Raw genomic sequence first — 6,257 nt, 5'->3', positions numbered from 1 at the left:
CTCTGACTGATGACAGTCCTTCTTGACTTGACTGAGGACTATTACTTTTAAACTTTGATACATTGCCATTTGATTGAAGCAAATGCAGTATGTTTGTCATGTAAGTGCAGACAAATTCTATCAGTGTGACACTGCACAGTGCAGTGCTGTAATATGCCAACCTTCTTGACTGGTCAGGGCTAACAACCATGACATATTGCCTTGCTTTTTATCTGTACTAAATAGAAAGGTAACACAGAAGCACAGTGAAGGTAAATTTTGAATGAGGCAGCAAAGCACAAAAAGGGCAAGGCAAGACAAGACAGAGATGTTGTGGGTACCCAGGTTGGCGCAATGTGAAACATAGTGAGGAGCCTTAAAGTACTTGTCCCTATGCATGATCTGGCTAGCAGCAGCAATACAGTCAAAGATGCTGGTGTGCACTAAAGGGCGGTATTGAAGTGGTGAGCTGTGTCCTAATTGAGTTAAAGATGTGCCGTGAGAATACAGTGAGGTTTGTGCATGCCCAATGCTATCTGCTGTGATTGGGGCAGTCACTACTAATCTAGCAAGTCCTGTTTGCTTCATTATGGGTTGCTGTCCATGATGGAGACCTGCATGAATGAGTGGAAAGTTGGAGCCACCACGTACCTACGTAGACTTTCATGTTGGAAATTGTTACCATCTAGTTTCTCTCTGGCACATCAGAGAATAAATACTACATACTGTACCAATGATGCAAGACTTGTTACTATAAGATGGCAATGCATGCAACTCAGAAATGGAATTCTTATTATCATTGAACTCTCAGTTTTTATTTTGATGCCAACCATCTTAATTTTCTGATCTTGTCATATTCTCTCAACGGATTTGCCATTGCCTAAGTTGTTCTGCACCAGGGAAACTGCAGCTCACACAGCTGATAAACTCCTATTCTCAACATAAATTTCACCACCTCCATACATGTTATCCATTTTGAGACTCTACTTTCCTCATGTTCTCCAAAACCTTTCAGACATCAAAACATTTACTGGCCAAATCCTAAATTGCACCAATCTGCACTCACCCACACACTCAGCACAAGTATTTGCTGGCCACATCTAACTCCCAATTAATTAACAAATATTTGATGAAGCTGCTCTTTTAACAAGGTTATGCAGTCTATATATTTTTTCCAGCGGTCATAAACAACACAGACTCCGAAAATTCGGGTCTGTAGGGCTTTAAAGCCAGTTTGTTAATAGCTAACAGATACTGCCTCACACAGAAGGCTTGCAAGTTAAAAAAAAAACTTGCAAAATGAAAGGGTAGTGGCCAGTTTTTCCAGCTCAGCTTTTCACTGGTTTGGTTTGTTTTTAGCAATATTGTTATAAAAAGTTGCTGGACCCACAGAAGCAGGCCCAGGCTGGTAATCTCTCTTTGACTTCTATCCTGTAAGAACCTGTGTTTGATTATACCTTTTGAGTCAAGGAGTGTTTATGGGGATTGTTGCAAATATTTGGGACAGCATCATTAAGTTGGGATGATCTGTTGGGTTTTCAGATAGGATAAGTTATTGAGTATTCTGTTTCCTGTTGTTTGTGTTTCATTCAATAATCGTATAAATAAATTCTGTTTTGTTTAAAACTAAATGGTTTGGCCAGCTGATTTTCTCCTGGAATACCAACTTTACATCTGCTTAAAACAAGTAGCAAAGTTAGGTACTAGGCTACCTTCTTGAAATATTTTGAGAGGGTCTGCCCTGGTCCATAACAGACTGGGTGTTCTTTGCGGAATTTGTTCTAAAGTTCCAATTTAGGTTTTGAGTTGTGGGACTCAAAGGTAGCGAGTGGTAGTGTTAGTGTCTTTTGTTCTGGTTGTTGAATTCAGTTCATTAAAAGGTATTCGGGATAGCAATAGTTTTTTCAGTCACCAAGAGTTTTCTGGGTGGAAGAAGTGACCTCAGGGGTTTAGCAAAAGGTGGTTAAGACCAAGCAGCTGGAATGAGCAGACAAGCTGGGATTGGAGCTGTCTCCTTCTGTGAGGAAAGGAGAGATAATTACAGCAATAGCTCAGCATTTAAATTTGCTGGAAATGCCATCAGAATCTTTAGAGATGGCTATAATTCAACCTAAAATGAAGCAGCTTGAGTTAGAGGCAAAAGACAAGGAATTATGATTAAAAGCAGAGGAAAGAGAAAAAGAACAAATTGCTTTAGCAGAAGAGAGAGAGAGAAAGAGAGGGAGTTTGAATTTCAGAAATTGGCACAAACAGGAATTCAAAAATAACTCACGTGGAAGAGCAGAGAGTTAAAACAACAATATTAGCAGCTGAAATCACTGATGATTATGAGTTGATCCATAAAGCAAAGTTTGGCTTCCAGAATCAAGGGTTCTGTGAGGGATAGAAATTGGGGAAAAGAGAAATCCTCACATGGAAAGGGAAAGGTAGGTCTCATAAGGATAACTTACCACAGGGTAAAAAGGAAACCCTTGAAGGGGACAGAGAAGTTAAAAAGCTCCTGTGTTTTCATTGCAATGAAGTAGGCCACATGGGATCACAGTGTTGGGGGTTTAGGAGAAGCATTGGGAAGCCAGATGTAGGAAAGCAGGATAAGCCAGTGAATTGTGTTGGAGTGTAATAGAAAGTACAGTGGAGGATAGAAAGCTGCACCAGATATACTAGCTGGTTGGAGGTTGGTTAAGGAGAAAGTGCCAGATGTTATTAAACCATACACCTAGGCAAGGACCAGCAGGTAAAGAGGTTACAATACTAACAGACAGAGGATCCTCTCAGTCTGTGATGCTGAAATATGAGGATTGAACTATTGCTAGAAAAGGTACTGGTAACGGGAATTCACAGTGAGACAAAAAGTGCTCAATTATGTAAAGTGAGTTTAGAGTGTCCAGTGAAGAGAAGAGAATTCATGAAAGGAGTAATGGATAAACTCTGAGCGCCAGGAATACAGTTTGTCCTTGCTAATGATATAGCTGATTCACCAGTAGGAGTGCTGCCTTTTGTGGTTGAAAAGTCAGTGGAAACTCAGGCGACTAAATTATTGCAGGACACACATCCTGGAATTTTTCTTGACTGTGTGATAATAAGGTCACAAAATCACCTGCTGAATACAGGAGAGAGTAAAGAGTACAGATAAGACAGTGGAAGTGGAATTAACAGAGACCCTGTTTGAGCAGATGATGAAGACAAGCCAGGGGCAGATGAAAACAATGCAGACATCTTTAGCTCAGATAAATTAACTGAGTTACAGCAGAAAGATGAAAGTTTAAAGCAATTGTATCAAAAGGCATCACAGAAAAGGAATTAGAGTGTATCCCTGAGTGTTATTATCTTAAAAATGATGTCTTAATGAGGAAATGGAGACCATCACATATTCAGGCAGATGTAAAATGGGCAGAGTTCATCAAATCATATTGCCAGTGGGGTATGGGAAGGAGCTGTTGCGGGTGGCGCATGAGCTACCACTGGCTGGTCATTTAGGAATGAGAAAGACTCAAGCTAAAATACAAAAACATTTTTACTGGTTAGACTGTAAAGGATGTAATTGAATTTTGTCAGACGTGTCATACATGTCAGGTAATTGAAAAACCACAGGCAGTAATAAAACCTGCACCTTTAATACCTATTCTGCATTTGAGAAACCTTTTTCAACAGACTTAGTAGATTGCGTAGGTTCCCTACCTCAAACAAAAAAGTGGGAATCAATATTTGTTAACAATAATGGATGTTGTCCACTAGATTTCCAGAAGCTGTTCCATCACAGCCAATAGGATTGTAGAGGAATTACTCAAATTTTCAATCGATACAGACTACCCACAGAGATACAATCTGCCATGCAAGCAAGTTATGGACAGCTTAGGAATAAAACAATTCAAATCTACTGCATATCATCCAGAATCACATGGACCACTAGAAAGGTGGCATCAGATATTAAAGACTATGTTGTGGGCTTATGGTCAAGCCGATCCAGATGATTGAGATAAGGGAATTCCGTTTGTGCTTTTTGGAGATCAGAGATGCATCAAATAAATTGACCAAATTCAGTCCATTTGAATTATTTTTTGGGCATGAAGTGAGAGGACCGTTAAAATTGATGAAGAAGAAATTGGTAAGTCAGAATCCAGAGACCACATATTTGGACTAGGTGTCAAATTTTAGGGAACAATTAAATAGAGCTGGGGAATCAGCTGGACAGCATTTAGAAGTATCACAGCATACAATGAAACAGGGCACAGACAAGAAATCAAAAATTTGCAATTTTGCTATCAGAGATAAGGTATTAGTGTTACTTCCAGTGATAGATGAACCTTTTAAAAGCAAGGTTTAGTGGACTTTATCAAGTTGAAAGGAAATTGAGTGAGGTGAACTACTTGATAGGAACTCCAGACAGAGTGTGTCATGTGAATATGCTCAAAAGGTATTTTGACCAGGAAGTAGGGCAAGGGGAGAATGTGTCATTGATTACAACACAGAAGGAAGAACCAAGTTCAGAGGATTCTGAATTGGACATTTCCCAAAGAAACTGGACAATGAGAACGTTACCAAAAATTGGGATAAATTATTGTGTTATGTTCCAGATGAAATTGAAATGACCTGAAAGAGTTTTTAATATCACATGGGGAGATAAGTGGAAATAAGCTGAGGTGTACTAACCTAATTAAGCAAGATGTAGATAAAGGAGATGCTCTTCCAATTAAGCAACATCCTTATAGGCATAACCTTATATTTTTTGCACAGGTTCAAAAGGAGATTGAACACATGCTCCAAGATGACATATTCAAAGTGAGTTACAGTGACTGGAGCTCTCCCATAGTAATGGTGCTAAAACCAGATAGTACCCAATGGTTATTTGTGGACCATTGCAAAGTCAGTGCAGCCACAAAGACTGATGCATACCCAGTTCCATGTTTGGAAGACTGTGTTGAAATGATGGGGATGAGCAAGTTATATTTCTAAGTAAGACTTGCTCAGAGAATACTGGCAGGTATCTTTGTCAGAAGGAGCAGAAGCAATTTTGGCTTTCGTAATGCTGAATGGATTGCATCAATCATAGAATCCCAACAATGTGGAAACAGGCATTTGGCCCAACAAGTCCATACTGACCCTCCAAAGATTAATCCACCCAGACTCATTCCACTACCCTATACTCTACACACCTCTACACATCCCTGATCACTATGGGCAATTTAGCTCAGTCAATTCACCTAATCTGCACATATTTGGATTGTGGGAAGAAACCAGGGCACCCAAAGGAAACCCACGCTGACGCAAGAGAATGTGCAAACCCCAGACAGATAGACACCCAAGGCTGGAATTAATCCCAGGTATCTGGCATTGTGAGGCAGCAGTGCTAACCACTGAACCACTGTGCCACCCCCAGTTTCATTTGGCATGAAACATATGCCAGTTACATTTCAGAGACTAACGAATAAGATCATTGCTGGAAGACCCAACTGTGTCACATATATCCATGACCTGGTGCTTTTTAGCCAGATATGGGAGGAACATTTACAACATTTAGCGGACTTGTTTGATTGACTTCGGAAGGCAAGCTTGGTGATAAACCTGGCTAAAAGTGAATTCGCCAAAGCCCAAGTCACCTTCCTGGGCCATGTATTTGGAGTGGGACAAATGGCACCACAGGATGTGAAAACAAAGGTAGTTGGAGAACGTCCCATTCCATCGACAGAAAGAGCAGTTCTATGGTTCCTGGGATTGAGTGGATTTTATCAAACTTTGTACCAAATTTCATCAGTGTGGCTGCTCCACTAACTGGATTGCTAAAGAAAGGCAAGAAGTTTCGGTGGACAGTGGGCTGTCAGAAGACATTTGACAGTCTGAAGTTGTGTTAACCACTGCCCCGATATTAGCCACACCTAATTACACAAAACCATTTAAGGTGGCTATTGATGCAAGTGATGTGGGTGTCAGCGTTGTGCTCTTGCAAGAAGGTGCTGAGAAGATAGAAAGACCAAAGGGTATTCCTCCTGGAAGTTGAACATTCATTAGTGGAAATAATGGATGGTTGAGAAGGAGACTGTGAGCTTGATGTTGGCATTATGACATTTCAGTGTTTATGTTAACGGTAACATTTCTGAGGCAATCATATACACCGATAATAACCCATCAATGTTTGTGGAGGAATTTAAGGACAAAAGATGCCAGACTGTGTAGTTGGAGCTTGCTGTTACAGCCATTCAATTTGACAATTATGTATGTGGCAGGATGGGAATACATGACTGTCGATGCATTTTCGAGACTCGAATGAGAAACGAAGGCAC

Source organism: Hemiscyllium ocellatum, chromosome 16 (genome assembly GCF_020745735.1).
Source record: "Hemiscyllium ocellatum isolate sHemOce1 chromosome 16, sHemOce1.pat.X.cur, whole genome shotgun sequence".
Taxonomy (NCBI): domain Eukaryota; kingdom Metazoa; phylum Chordata; class Chondrichthyes; order Orectolobiformes; family Hemiscylliidae; genus Hemiscyllium; species Hemiscyllium ocellatum.
This window is presented reverse-complemented; position numbering follows the sequence as displayed.